Source organism: Hippichthys cyanospilos, chromosome 3, assembly GCF_059441005.1.
Source record: "Hippichthys cyanospilos isolate Australia breed blue-spotted pipefish chromosome 3, RoL_Hcya_1.0, whole genome shotgun sequence".
Lineage (NCBI taxonomy): Eukaryota > Metazoa > Chordata > Actinopteri > Syngnathiformes > Syngnathidae > Hippichthys > Hippichthys cyanospilos.
This window is the reverse complement of record NC_142371.1, coordinates 26,376,965-26,391,381: the sequence shown is the minus strand read 5'-3', so window position 1 is coordinate 26,391,381 and position 14,417 is coordinate 26,376,965. Positions and strand designations below refer to the sequence as shown.

The 14,417-nt window shown below is 40.2% G+C and overlaps 1 protein-coding gene across 5 annotated transcripts in view; it reads right to left on the bottom strand.

Annotated features, from left to right (window-relative positions):
* LOC148426578 (alpha-1,3/1,6-mannosyltransferase ALG2-like) overlaps nucleotides 1-14,417 on the bottom strand; it is a 68,815-nt gene that overhangs the window by 33,681 nt on the left and 20,717 nt on the right. For 3 of the 5 annotated variants that reach the window (XM_088411209.1, XM_088411211.1, XM_088411212.1), the window contains exon 3: nucleotides 8,445-8,533. The exons of 1 other annotated variant lie outside the window; for it this stretch is intronic. The gene's annotated coding sequence lies outside the window, so the exon portion shown is untranslated. Of the gene's footprint in view, nucleotides 1-8,444; nucleotides 8,534-14,138; nucleotides 14,223-14,417 lie in introns of all 5 variants that reach the window. One more of the 5 variants, XM_088411210.1, reaches the window with a different exon arrangement.

Here is a 14,417-nt window from a genome sequence, read left to right as displayed (position 1 = left end):
AAGCCATTTACCAGCTGGGTTTGTGTCGTCTAAACACAGTAAAGCCGCAACGATTAATTGAAAACTATTTGACTATCCTATTAAGATGAATCAATAAAATAATCTACAGATTCATCCATGATGGAAAATATTGTCAGTTGCATTTCTGTTAAACAGTAAAGTGCGGAAAGTTTCCTGACAAGGTAGACACTTTCCCTTCCCGTTGCAAGCATGTGGGTCTGCTTGGGATAAAGCCCAAACGCGAGGAGTTGGGGGGGGCGCTCAGTGATGACAGGACAGGGTGTCATGTACTTCAATTTTAACAAGATGGCGACCATCAGCAGGGTATCCATCTTTCTTGCTTTAACTATCCCGGCGACACGTCCGTATCATCATGCATCCCACCCTCGGAACAGATTCTGTTGCCTGTGTGGTATTCCCGGGTGTGTGGCCGCCAGCTCAGCATCATCACTGGACTTCATCACTCGTGATTGGGCACGGCCAGGATTACGACAGCATTCCCCCGCCACACAGTCATGATGTAAAATCAGCCCGGGCCAAGCGTCTCTCTCCTAGGGCTGTGAAAGTGGTGCTGATGTGTTTCTTGGCGGAAGATCCAGACGGGATGAGCATATTACTAAAGCCTTTAGGAATCAGGAAGATATCTTGGAGGATACTTGGAATTCCTTGTGGAAATGTTTCAGTCTGACACAGAAGGTGAAGCACAGTCCAGCCAAGTGAGCGTTTGAAGCGGCGAAAGAGGGAGAGGTGAGCGTCGCGGAAAGTTGTCTCCCCCGTGCTCTCTTCCTTTTGAGGCCAGAGCCAGCTGGATCTCCTCACATGTTTAGAATTATGGGACAGTTATTCGGGGAAGCCTATTATGGTATGAAGACACAACACGTTGCGCTCCTCACTCACGCACACACATCAACGGGGGCGATTACGACACAGCGGGTGATAGGAATCAGGCTTTTCCAGCGTTATCGGGCCAGGAAGTGATGATGCAGTACATTCTTGGGATAGCTAAGTGGTCAGGTTTGCTCCTCACTTTGGACACGTGCTGCAAATATTTACCTAAAAGCAGACTGCTCTGCAATAAAACTACATCTTGGGTTTGCTTTTACACTCATGAAGTCATGCCGGGGAAATAAGAAACTAGTGAAGAGATGAAAGGAATGCAGGAGAAAATATTAGAGTGTGGCGGAGGTACAATTTGTCAGACCGGTGACACACATTGTCTATCTGTTCAAAAAATATTGAGTGGACACACGGAACATCAGCACTTAGTTCAAAATGTCCTCGTTTTCTAAATGAGGTCATTTTTGCATTACTTCTTCCAAACATTTATTTTTGATTCCTTGGTCAGTGACCAACGCCCGGAAAATCTCTCTATTGTAGAATTTTTACGTTATACATGAAAGGACCACGTTATTAAGTAAACCTGCACTAATCAAATATCAAATACTAAATTAAAATACGAGTAAGATATTGAATATTTTTTAGAAATAATCACCAATAACTTAAATTAAAAAAAATGCATGAAACTATATTTTCTTTTTTTGATTGCTTTTTATTTTTACCAATCATTGCTGTTGATTTGGAATTGTTTGGTGATAAGACAGAAAATGATTTTCAACTATTATTGTTTTTATAACTATTATTATCGTACTCTCAAACCTTTGATTTGAAGATTTGGTTGCTGGTGCAGTTATTGCTTTCCAAACATTTTAGTTTGATGAGAATAAAATATAAGCTGTCTATTTTCATTATGGACTGTATAAACAACTAGATTTAAGAGGTTGAATTCAGAGTGTTTGGTCAATTTTTGGTTTAACAATGACTCAATTATGAAAATAAGTGTCAATTGATTACAGATGATACAAATCCTCACGTAATTCAAGTACGTACTTTGGTTAAAAAAAAAACTCAAAGAATTTTCTTTCTGCATGCTCATTAGTGTACATGTCAGAAAAAAATGCCAAGCCAATCTTAGCAATAATTGTTAATACTCTGCATGACAGCAAAACATGCCTGAAATACGGAGAGAAAGCCAACTTCAAAATAAACCTTAGTTGACCAAACAATATCTGGACACGCCTTACAACACAGCGTTGTTACGAAATCACATTTAATCGCCAGTTTAGGACACTAACAAAGGTAATAGTATGGTGACGTTGAAATATGTCACCTGTTGCCATTGTTTACTGGTGACGTCTACCATAGATTAGCAACTAGCTTGCAACGCGCGAGTGCTCCATATAGGCTGGCCCGACAGACGGAAATGATTGGACACTTTGATGCTGACAGCCTGACATAGTTGCTGTTCCTATTGGTCACATTTTGATAAATCATGCTGACTCAAATGTGCTCCCTCAGTCAGGAAATTCATGGGGCGATGTTTTGAGTACCAAGAAAGTCAAGCGCTGCCAAGTACAGTTTAAATTTGAGTAAAAAGAATGTTGATCATCAAAAATGTATCAAAGTTGGTGATTCAAAATGAATTGGAAATGTCTTATTTTGCCTAGAATTGATCAACCAATGTTGACAGCTCTAAATATGAGAATTTACATAAACTACTAAAAATGTTAAAAAAGTAGAAGGGTGACATATCTTGATGAGGGTAGATGATCACAACTGTAAGGACTGAACAACCTGAGGGCAGCAAAACTGATGCACATGACAATTACATCAATTTCATCCACGGCTAAATAACTAAACAGGGTGGGGCAGAAGACAATCAAATGTTTGGAAAAAACAATCCTGACATATACCAAGTGCCTGTCTGAACTTAGACTATAAAACATAAAATGTAGACATGAAATATTGTCAAAATGATGCAGGTTGTATCATCTTCACGACGTTAATACGCCAGCAGTACCATTAGCTTGCTCATAGACACGCTGATACACACGTGCATGCTTTGCTGTAAGTACTTTCTTCTGACAACAGATCTGCATTGCATGTTAGCAAATAAGCACTCTATTAGTCCTCTCAAAAGTTGTTTTAAACCATAACATATGTTTGTTTCCCTCTTGTGGAAAGACAAGCAAGCTCTTAAGCCTTTGTTGCTTTCCTCCAGATCCCATCATCCAAAACATTTTTTTCTCTGTCTCTTTCTCTCCGGGAAAGAACCAAGCAAATCAATGTTCCACTTCCACAAAGCAATGGAAAGAATCCTCCCGCTGTCGCCAGTTCCCACATCTCACCTACAGTGACCCATGAGGGACAATAGACGCATTCAATTTTGGCTATCTCCGAAACTAGCCAAAAAGGATAACCCTCAAAGTCATGAGCTATTATCACCACCATAAAGTGCCTTATGACTTTCAGATTTTCTCAATTTTACTCCAAAAAAATCTGAGATTTTAAGTTGCCCTCTGTTGTTGTATTACTGTTAAGTAGAGTTTATTGTTAGAAAAACATTCTGTTAAATCTCCTACACTATTTTAAATAAATGAACTCCAAGCAAAGAATGAGCAAGCAAACAGCAAAAAAAACTCTAGATCAGTTGGCTGACAGGGTGGAAAATGACAGGGTGAAGATTTTTGGCTTATGTTTATATTTTGGAGCGGACGGTGGATATTCACTTGGCAAGTTGTCTTTAACATTCTGCGTACTGCTAACTAAATATGTATTTAAAATTTCAGATTTTTTTTATGTCAATTGAGTCGAATTGCACCTAGTCAGCCAAGTAAACAGAAACGTTTCATTTATTAGCTACAACGTTTTAATGTAAAAAAAATACTGAAGTGGCCAAATTGTGTGTTTAGGAGCACACAGCTGGACAATCAATGTCAGTCCTAAATAATTCACTCACTGGCAAAAGTATTATTATGAATACTGTGTTCCCACGGGAACTGATTAGATAGGAAGAATGGTATTGGTGTATTGAAGCCGTTTTGCATTTTAATGTTGGTAAAAACCCGTAATTCACGCTGTTGGAAGAGTCTCCATCAGCCTCATGAGGATAGGGCTCAAGATGCAACTTTCGTGGCCCGCCGGCACTGAACATGTCACAAAGAGGGTGAGGCAGGCACCCAGTAGGTGGCGTCTTTGCAAACAGGACTTTTTACTTCCTGGTTAAAAATGATGGTACCATAAAACTCAATTTGATAAAAAATTAAATTAACAATCTGCCAAATATATATGCACGTATTACACTAAGGAAAGTCTAAAATATCATGTTATATCATGTTACACCCACTGAGGTTTTGTGTGAAAATTCACGTCAAAATGACATACACCCAAGGTAGAAGAAAAAGGTGACATATATCTGTAATTGTATGTGTACAAAATTTTGGCCCCTCTAACTAAGATCTTTACAGTTTCATTATTACACTACTGTATATTTTCACAATAAATGAGAGAGTCTGACAGGAACAAAGGCTGTTTATTTTGATATTTCTCCACATCACATCTTTCTAGGTGATCTGGGATCCCACCTTCATTATCATCCCCATTCTGCTCAGTCACCTGGAAACTTCTGCCGAATTTGGGAACCCACTTTGAACAAATAACGACATTACTACATGACCATTTTCTGCAGATAACAAAGGAGCATTCAAATGTGTTTAATGGTTTGATCTCAAAATGACCCAATGATAATTCATTGTGTTTGCCTGTGTGTGAGATCTGTCACTTTGATGCTCCCAGCGCTATTATAACGAGCATACGGTTGACGTCACACACAGCTCATATTAAGCCAATGGCGCTTTGTGCGCCTTAATGTGACTGTGTAAAATTGCGTGTCTCCATCTTGTTGTGAGCATGCAGGCAAATGTGTGCGTTCATATGCTTTTGTGCGTATTTCCGGCAAAGCAACAAAATGACAGCTCAAGTGTTTTGCCCGCTTTTTTAATGTCCGATTACAGGCCGTTAGTCAGGGAGGAAACACGGCAACAGATTAGACTCGGGGCAATAACTGGCAGGCTTTGGCATCCTCATCTCGCCTCATCATCCGTCTTTATTGTGTGCGCACTCTCAAGTGGCTTTGCGAAACTTCTGCTGCCCTGAGAGGAGGCATCCGTGCGCCCGGCTCGCTCAATAAGCACCATTCATGACTCACACTATAGCCAACAACACAACTGGACATTGTGCTTTCATACGTGCCTCTGTCACACTGAACAAGACGTGAGAAAGTAACCCAGTTTGACCCAAAACCCGTTTTTACAGATTCGCTAAAAGGAGGGAAAGTTAAAGGCACAATAAGAGGTTACGATGCAACTCTCAGCTCTCAAAAGAATTCAAGTCAAACAGCATAATGCCTATCCTCCCGCTAGAATGAGATCCACGCGCAGGCAGATATCTAACCTGGCAAGCGCGTGTGTATCTGTGTGTGTGTGTGTACACGCGCCCTGGGCCACTCCCTAAGGGATACTTGCGTCTCGTCTGTGAGTCACAGGCAGAGTCTGTGTCTGTGTTTGAGTCCATCAGAACAAATCAGCTTCAACATCCTCTGCTTTACCTCGGGCCTGCGCGCGCACACACACACACATGCAAACACACATGCATTGTACACGCTTAGACATCCCCAGGGCTATGTGCTAGCCCCCCACTGTCCCCTCCAGCTGAAACCTCTTCCATCTATTCCTCACTTTCCATGTCATCCACGCCAAACCAATGCGAGCATATGCTATTCCCTCCCACAGCTGCAACATTTTCACCACAGACAAACCACTATCTTCATAATACACTCTGTGTTTTTTGTTATTATTTTAATCCAATCTCCCTCTGTTGTCGATCAAAGAAGGCCCATCATAAAAAGAGATGTGATTGTATGTCTGCAAGTTGTTAAAGTGCCTCCTGCAGCATGACTGATTGCTATACTTTATGGCCTACAATTTTGCCTTGTGACAGGCAAATCCATTACGGTTCCTGTCGTGGTACTCTACTACACAAGAGAAGAACAAAGATGAGATTATTAATTCTTAGAATCAATGTTTTCCTTTCTTAAAGAGAAATAAACAACACGGCTTGATCAAATTTGGAGGAGAAGATGAAAGCTATGTAGGTTGACTTTGTTTGGGGTCTGTTGATTTTCACCTCAAATGTGTAACAACAGGGCAGCTCAGTGAGCAGTGGTTAGCACGTCTGCCTCACAGTTCAGGGACCTGAGTTTGAATCCACCTGTCTCTGGCCTGCCTGTGTGGAGTTTGCACAGGGGACTCCGGCTTCCTCCCACACTCCAAAAACATGCACGGCAGGTGTAATGGACATACTAAATTGTCCTTAGGCTTGCTTGGGTGCATGAATGGTTGTTCTTCTCAGTGTGCCCTGCAATTGGCTGGCAACCAGTTCAGGCTGTCCTCCGCCTACTGCCCGAAGTTAGCCGGGATAGGCACCAGCAAGCCTGCAAACCTTGTGAGGATAAGGCGCTCTAGAAAATGGATGGATGAATTTTGACACTTCCTGTTGACTGAAAATGACACATGTGCTCAGGACGCAGTTAAGTAACCATTCACACTCAACATGTGAGTGTCACATGGCCAAACCCCTCCAAAAAGATTATAATGTCCCAATAGGTTTAGCATCCCTTTAGATTTATGAAGACAATTGATGCAACGTACAGTATGTTTTGATGCCTGTTCTCCTAATAAGAGGCAAAGTTGCGTTTGCTTCAAGCTGCTTGTCACTCCCAGTTGACATATACTGTACACATAAAACATGAAAGTTAAATCCTGTATATCAAAACCACCAAAAGGTTAAACCAAATTAAAACTAAAGACAATCCACTATCTAAATGCCACCATAAGTATAATGTGACACCATTGAGCAAGGTAATGGAAACTCACATAAGTGTTTTTAATTATAAGTATACACTTTGAAACAGCTGATATGTTAACCGACAGAAAGCAGCAACATATATGAACTACAGTACATACTGTCTCTGCAATGTGAGAGAAACAACTATTATATGCAACATGACAAGGATGGGAAAAAAAAGGGAAAAAAAATCTGTTCAAATGTGTTTGTAAAATCAACATCAACACGAGTACAACTCAGGAAATTTAGAAAATGGAATGAAGCAGCCTAGCATTTTGGGGGTATCCTTTTATGTTACAACAAAAACCTGGTCAAAAACATAAAAAAGGCCTCCAAAACAGGAGTAAATTAGTACAGTTTAACTTTACAATTTCTCAGTATTTTCCTCACTTCCTACATTGTATCTTCTACTAAGGAAACTCGCCTTTTCCAATCAATTGTTGTTTTGTGAATTAATTTTTTTATGGGCTTCTACGGCTGGATTTGAATTGCGCAAATCATGCTAGAAAATCGTACAAAGATGGTGGCCATTTAACATGTTGCTACTATTTCTAAAACTTGGGAGTTGGGAACCTTCTCTGCCTTTTCTTTTAATTCTCAGGTCATCTACTTTACAGCCTGTAAAGCTCAGTGCTGCCTGGCATGTGGTGACCCAAGGTGGTACTACAGTACATTGAAATTGAGCAGCTAAAAATGAACACAATTCGCACATGCTTTATGCTTTAAAAACCATAGGAAAACAATTGCATATTGCATATATTGCAGGGGAATGATGCAATATGCTGACAGTCAGGACATGCCTCCAACCTTGTTGTTCCGACTACGTGTGAATATGTGTGTGTGTGTTTGTCTGTCACCGCACATCACACGAGAGTAGAAAGGCCGCGACACTCAGTCCGCCGCCTCAGAAGGCCATTGATAAAATGTGTATGTTTGTCACGAGAATAAAAGAGACTAGAAAAGCCCTACAGAGCCTCGCTGCTCGAGCAAGTGTGAGATAAGAGCCCCTGTATGGACTTGTGTCCTTGTTTGGAGTGCGCCTCATTGATGTGTGTTGTGCAATGAAGAGCCTCTCAGGAAATAACCATGCACAAGCACATGTTCTCAAAATTGGTGTCAATGTTGTGTTAGTGGAAGAAAAATGAGCATGTGTTTGGTGGGCGAAAGCGGCTCACCAAGACCTTACCCTTCCTTGGTTGTTTGGCATGGGTGATGATAATGTGCAGAGGGTAGACATCTGTGACTATTCCTGGCACGCAGTCAAGGCTTTTATTTGAGTTCTACACAGGGGAAAGTATCTTACCCCCAAGGTTAAGCCTTCCGGTTTTTCCTCACTGCAACTTTGCTGACTGAGTGGAAGTCACTGGTGGATTCCTCCACGCCTTGGTTGACTCACCGCAGATTGTTAACATACGTAGCAAGGGGTGGGGGGTGGGGGGAATCCTGTGTGCGTATGAGGTGTCCTCCTGGTGTGATGGCAAAGTGCCACTTAAGAACATTAGAGAAGGGAAACACTGGGATTGCCTGGCCAATCCATCCACTCATAATTGGATCAGCATGTGTCCAATGAGGCCCAAGCCACATACTAATGTCCTAATTGGATTAGTGAGTGTGGCTGTGTATGTGTGTGTGTGAGGGCTTCCCTGGCTTACCGTGTGTAGAGTAAAAGTGCTGGAGTAAGACGTGTGAGCAACGTCACTTACTATGACACACGTCCGGTGGCCCTCGTGACCCGTGACGGGTATTTTCCTGCCAATCAGGAGATTCCGTCAGCAACACGAGGGTGACGTCACTAAAAAAGAAATACACACGGAGGAAAATCTTTATTTACCTACCAGTACCAAGTCGATAATGAGTCTGGAAAGAGGAAAATAAAGGTTGAAAATAGACTGCCTATTATCAAGATTATATAACTTACAAAGCAGTGCCAACCGCCATGTGTTGAATTATTATTTCACTGGGAGGTTTTATACTTTTTAAAACAAGTTTCACTCTGCTGTTTTTAAGTTACGTGAGACCGAAAACAACATCCAATAGAATTTTAGGCAAATGCATTGGAAAAACAAATACTGGTTGACTTGATGGTCAACATTTTTTTTTTTCATTTGAAAACAATTATTTCCAAAAGAAGTAATGGCAATATGTCAAACTGTCACCAGTCACTTTTAAGTGCGGATTAAAAAGCTCTTAAAAAGCAGCTTTAATTCATTTAGTAGTTAGCAGGTTTTCAATAAAGACAATATTAGCACATGGTGCTGGCCAAAATAAAGGAAAAACTTGCCAAAAAGCACGGGGACTGTATTATCCAAGAATATAACCTGCTGCCACAAACAATTTCTAAAGTACTGGCTCGGTTTTAGCTGTTCACATTTTAACCAATGGGGAGCAGTCAGAAATGTATTGACCTCACGGTAATTAACGAGCAGATCCACTCTCAAGTTTACGCCAGGAATGTTAGGAAGTGACTTTAAAAACACTGTTACATGTGTAATGACGTGTGTAATATATATATATGACATTAAGAACGTGTGAAGTAAATGGTAGTGTTTTCTGACGGTCAATGCTAATTGTGATTAGCATGAGTAGTTATCAGCACACTTCAACTCACGTTCAATCTTTGTCGATTATTTGTTTTAAATTTAAATCACATTTACCTTCATCTGATTTTAAGAAAAACTGAGGATCATTCGATGGAATAATCGACAGCACCATCAGTTTTAAAAGATTCGACAGTGACATTCCAGTTTGTATGATATAACGGATTGACCCTTTTGCCAACTGGTATTTTCATGATTTCCTATGGGAAACTGTTTGACAGAGGGATATAATGTTACTAAAGAGATGCATGAAATGCTAAATTAAATGCTAGACCACCATCCCAAACCAGAGACTTTAGCAGTCCCTGAGGGAAAATTCCAATTTATACAATGTACAATACTCTCATCCAGTCCAATTTCAAATCCCCCAAAGAAAGAAGCAACTTCCATCCGTTTCTAGTATTGTGGTTTCCTGGTAGTAATTACATTCCAAGTGCATCCAGCAACGATGACAGATGTGACAACAGATGCGCGGTTTGTAAGCATCTTTTGCATAAGAATTTGACGAGTTAAAATGCATGGATACACATCTTTGGTCAACCTACACACCATGGGATGAGTAAACAACTTAAAGAATAGCTCAAGGCAAAAAATGCAAAGTCAATGACTCATCTTGTGTACAGTATTGCCAATCTGTGCATGGATGTTGCTGCTGAAGGGACAGCATGTTCCTCTCATTTGGTTTAACTAAACGGTTGATTAGCACTTGAAATTGGAATTGGGCCCCTGTGACCATCACATCAGTCCTGGATTTTAAAAGCATGAAAAGCCAATGCAAAATAGATCATGCATGAGTGAAAGAAAGCAATCCACTAAATCTTGCCACCTGTAAGCAGAAACTGGAGGGAACTAAGTCTTCATTACATTTCACCAGACAAAATACAAAAAAAAAAAAGTCAGGAATCTACTTTGGTCCAGTGTTTGCATGTGTGGGTGTGTGACTGGAGGCTGGGATGCTGAATGTGCCAATCCATAAGCCCCATCGACAGAAAAACTACTGTTCCTCAACCGGAAAGAGCATTGGAGGAGAAACACTCAAACTGGATGTCCTCAAAGCAGTTCAAACACACAAATACACACACGCAAATACACGAATGCTCAGGCAGCAGGCAGGCACAGATGTCAATACTGAATTTGGGCAACAGAAATATTTAACTGTGCACTGAGTGGGAGCCAGTGCAAAAATAAGCAAAACCTGCTAAAAAAAAATGTTGAAAGCTCTGTCATGCTACTGTTTTATCATGTCTTGTAGCAGTTATACTGACAGTAATGCAATGATAAATGCTTAATTAAATGGCGAGCATTTATTTGTTGTACTGATTTTCATGGGGTTTGACTTGCGGGAATTTACCACAGTTGAATAGGCTGCGGATAACTTTAACCATTGAGCGACTGATTTTCAAATATTGCTCCTCATTGTGTGGTCATGCATGTGAGGGAATATGCACAGGTTGAAGGTTCAAGCAATGCATGTGGCTGGTTTCTGCAAATCTGTCATGGCATGCTGATTAAACATGCAGAGCCTCACTCAAGGCATGCAGCTTGAAGTAACATCCCACTGTGGGGGATGTATAGTAAAGGCCTTGTCTGGAGATCACAATTAAGACTTCATGCATATGAGATTTTATTAAGTTTACAGAAGAAGAAGTCCATGTCAGGGTTACCATGATGAGAATGCCTGCAGCAACCAGCACACAGGCATACGATTGTCTAAATGTGGGTAATTTATTACCTGTATAAATCTTACAGCAGCAGGAAATACATTGCCCAAAAGTTGCACAATTTTACAATTTATTGTAATTTTGTCACTGAAATACAGGGATAAAATTGAAAAGATGTTGATGATTTTGGACCTGACTGACAGGGGCCCCGAAAGACAGCTTTGTGTTGTTTTCCGATACTGTTGTAAAATCTGGTACTATGCCGTTGTTATTATGCCGTATTTTATACCTTTGTTATTTTTATGTATTTATCACAAATATTTGAAAAACATTTAATTTAAAAACACAAATCAGTATATGGAATGTCTAGATTCTTAAAAATGTCAAATTAATTCCAATTAATATTTTTAAATACATGTTTTCACCGGCTGTCGACTGAAAATGACATCGCATATTGCCGAAGGCTCAGATAATGACCAATCAATCATGGTTCAGCTTATGAATGTCACATGACCAGCAGGTAAGTGATGATTGGTCTGAGCTATAACCACAAGTGATGTCATTTTCAGCCAATAACAAGTAGAAAATGTGTTTTTAGAAGTATTAACTGTGCATGAAAAATATTTTAGTTAACAAATTAATTACGGACAATCGATTTTATATTGGGATCATCCAATATAAAGGGATCATCCATTTATTTGGCCATTTTACGCCAAAGAAATGGATGATCTCTAAGTTATGCACAAGCTATGAATGCTAACGTTTTGTCAAAACTGATTTTTAATCAGTAGTCATTATTTTTATCTGAATATTTTCCACATTATTTTCTTTAAATCAATAAATTACAATTACAGTACATCAAAATTTTAATTGTTCCGAATGACTAAAAGAAAAATGTGATTTTAATTTCGGGCCATACTGCCCAGCCCTAGGTCAATCATATTGCGTCCCATTAAAAAGTGCAGGGGTAATTAATGTAGAGACTTTTTTTTATTTATTTATTTTTTGTTATTAGCTCTCTCTCAGGCAGATTTGGAAATAAACTATGATGACACAACTTGACATGACTTTCAAAACCGACATTTTATAGTACAGTATTTGCTTTAATCTTTATCTGCACGAACTGCCGTAAGACTTAGAGACACCTTAACACTCACCCACATGAAAAGATAAAGTACACACTCACAAGTTTACAACCATCTCAGTTACGCACTGCCACTGCCATCAAGCTGCGGGGCTAAACCAATCAGCAGAGGAAGGGCGATGGAAGAGGAAGTTGGTGTGGTCACACAGTGTGTGCTCATCACCCAGCAATGACAAAAATAGCTCTGTCAGTAAGTAAACAACACATCCCATTCATTAAAAAAAAAAGGGGCGGTGTCCACCTACTCCCATACGGGGCAGCATGAGGTAGAGCGATAAAGAGAAGATAGAAGAAAAAAAAAGGATGGAAATATAGAATCAGCCTCAACGAAAACTCCCAAGGAGTGGTGAGGGAGGTGAGGCTTGTGTGAGAAAGTGAGCCTGACGGCGATGATGACATCACATCCTCATCTGTGCTGCTTCCAGTTTGGTTTGGAAAACACCAGAAATTGACGTCACGTGGTGAGACACCACTTTCCGTCCCTTTCTCAGTAAGTCAAACACAGGTCTATGTTTGTGAGCATACTATCACAGATGTACATACATAGTAACAATAATATACTGTAACACGGCGCGGCGCGCATCCACCAGCTCTGACGGGAGTCACCAGCTGTTTTCCGGCCCACTGACTGTGCCGTGACATAAAACGTTTTCCACTCACACACAATTAAACAAACACACAACGCAGTAACCACACAAAGCCAGATAAGGAAATTGTTAAGCAGCGTTGGGTTATACAGTACAGCGTAGACGCATGTCAAAGAGGAAGTGATGCAAGCTGCAGTGGAAGATCTAATTTTAGTAAAAGCGGAAATGTCCATCTCACTTCTCTTTCCAGGATTAACACATACGCAAATTACAGATGCGCGATATACGTGAGAGCAATCAGTGAAAGTGCACACTTCCTTGCCACAGACACCCACGCTGTCTTCCACTGGTGGTGCCTCCACCATGTGAGTAACCAAACAAGCTCCATACTTGTTATTCAAAGACGTAGACGTGTAGGCAATAAATTGCCTTTTTTTTTTTAACAGCCAAAATAACGTTATCCTCGTCACACACCGAGCTATTTATTACTCTGTTATTCTCTCCACCTGGTGGTGATAAAACTGTGTCTTCGCAGTACTTGTGTCATACGATTGTCATGGCAATGAGGACAGAGTGGGCGTTCTCTCACTTCCATTTACATCATGAGACGACAGGATGCAAGCGGCAGTGAGAGGAGAGTGGGCGGCGTTATCGCTACCTTGACCAGACCGGACTACAACTCTCTTCAAATGGAATCTCAGGATTCAGAAATCAAAATGGCAGACATGTAGCCTAGAGTGAAAAGGATTTTCCAGGTGCATCTTACGATGTACTCAAATACGTGAGGTAATGGTAGTATCTAAAGACTTTTTTTTAAAAAGGACACGGGAAAAGGCCTGCTTATTTCTCAGAGATGGAGCCGCAATTAACAATGATTTAAATGATCATCTTAATGTCCACTAAATTAGAAACCAGCACTTTCAAATTGACAGTGCAAAAACATTTCTAATGTCAATATCTTATGTCATTTTTCGTTTGTTTTCTTGATTCCTGTTCGAGAATTTAGGTCAAATTTCAAGTTACTGCTGTACAGTAGGAGCGTCGAATGGTGAGAAGTACAAGCTCATAGCTCCTGTTGTATAGTTTCCAGAGTGGCCCAGAAATGTCAAAAAGCATTACATTTCTTTCAACAAAATGAATTAATATTCAAATGCAAAAGGGGATATAATGACATCTGAAGGGAAAGAGAAATCTCATACTTGTCCCTTTTTAGCTCAATGAGGATGGCATCGTGACAACAGGTGTTGCCCATATCATGATATTTTAAACTTTCCACAGTGAAATATATGCATGTGAATTACATTTGGCAGAATTGGCAAGTGAATTTCTAATTAAATATGAGTTTGATGTTACCAATATTTCTAATCAGGAAGTGAAATGTCCTGTTTACTGAAGTTTTATCTCTCACCGTGTGGCCCTTCATGTCGTTGAATGCCGGCCGGAGACAAAACATCTATCCATCCATCATCTTCACCATCAACATCATCTACATCTACACCAATGGTGTGAATGAAAAAAGGAAATACAGGCATTTTACTGACATTAAAATGTAAAAAATTGTCAGGATGTCGCACTCACTTTCTAACGTCATCAGGCAAATCATATTTATCTGCACAGGCGAGACCGATGCTGAGAGAATAAAACAGAATAAGTTGAACTCTATGATACAGCCCTTTAAAGAAGTTCT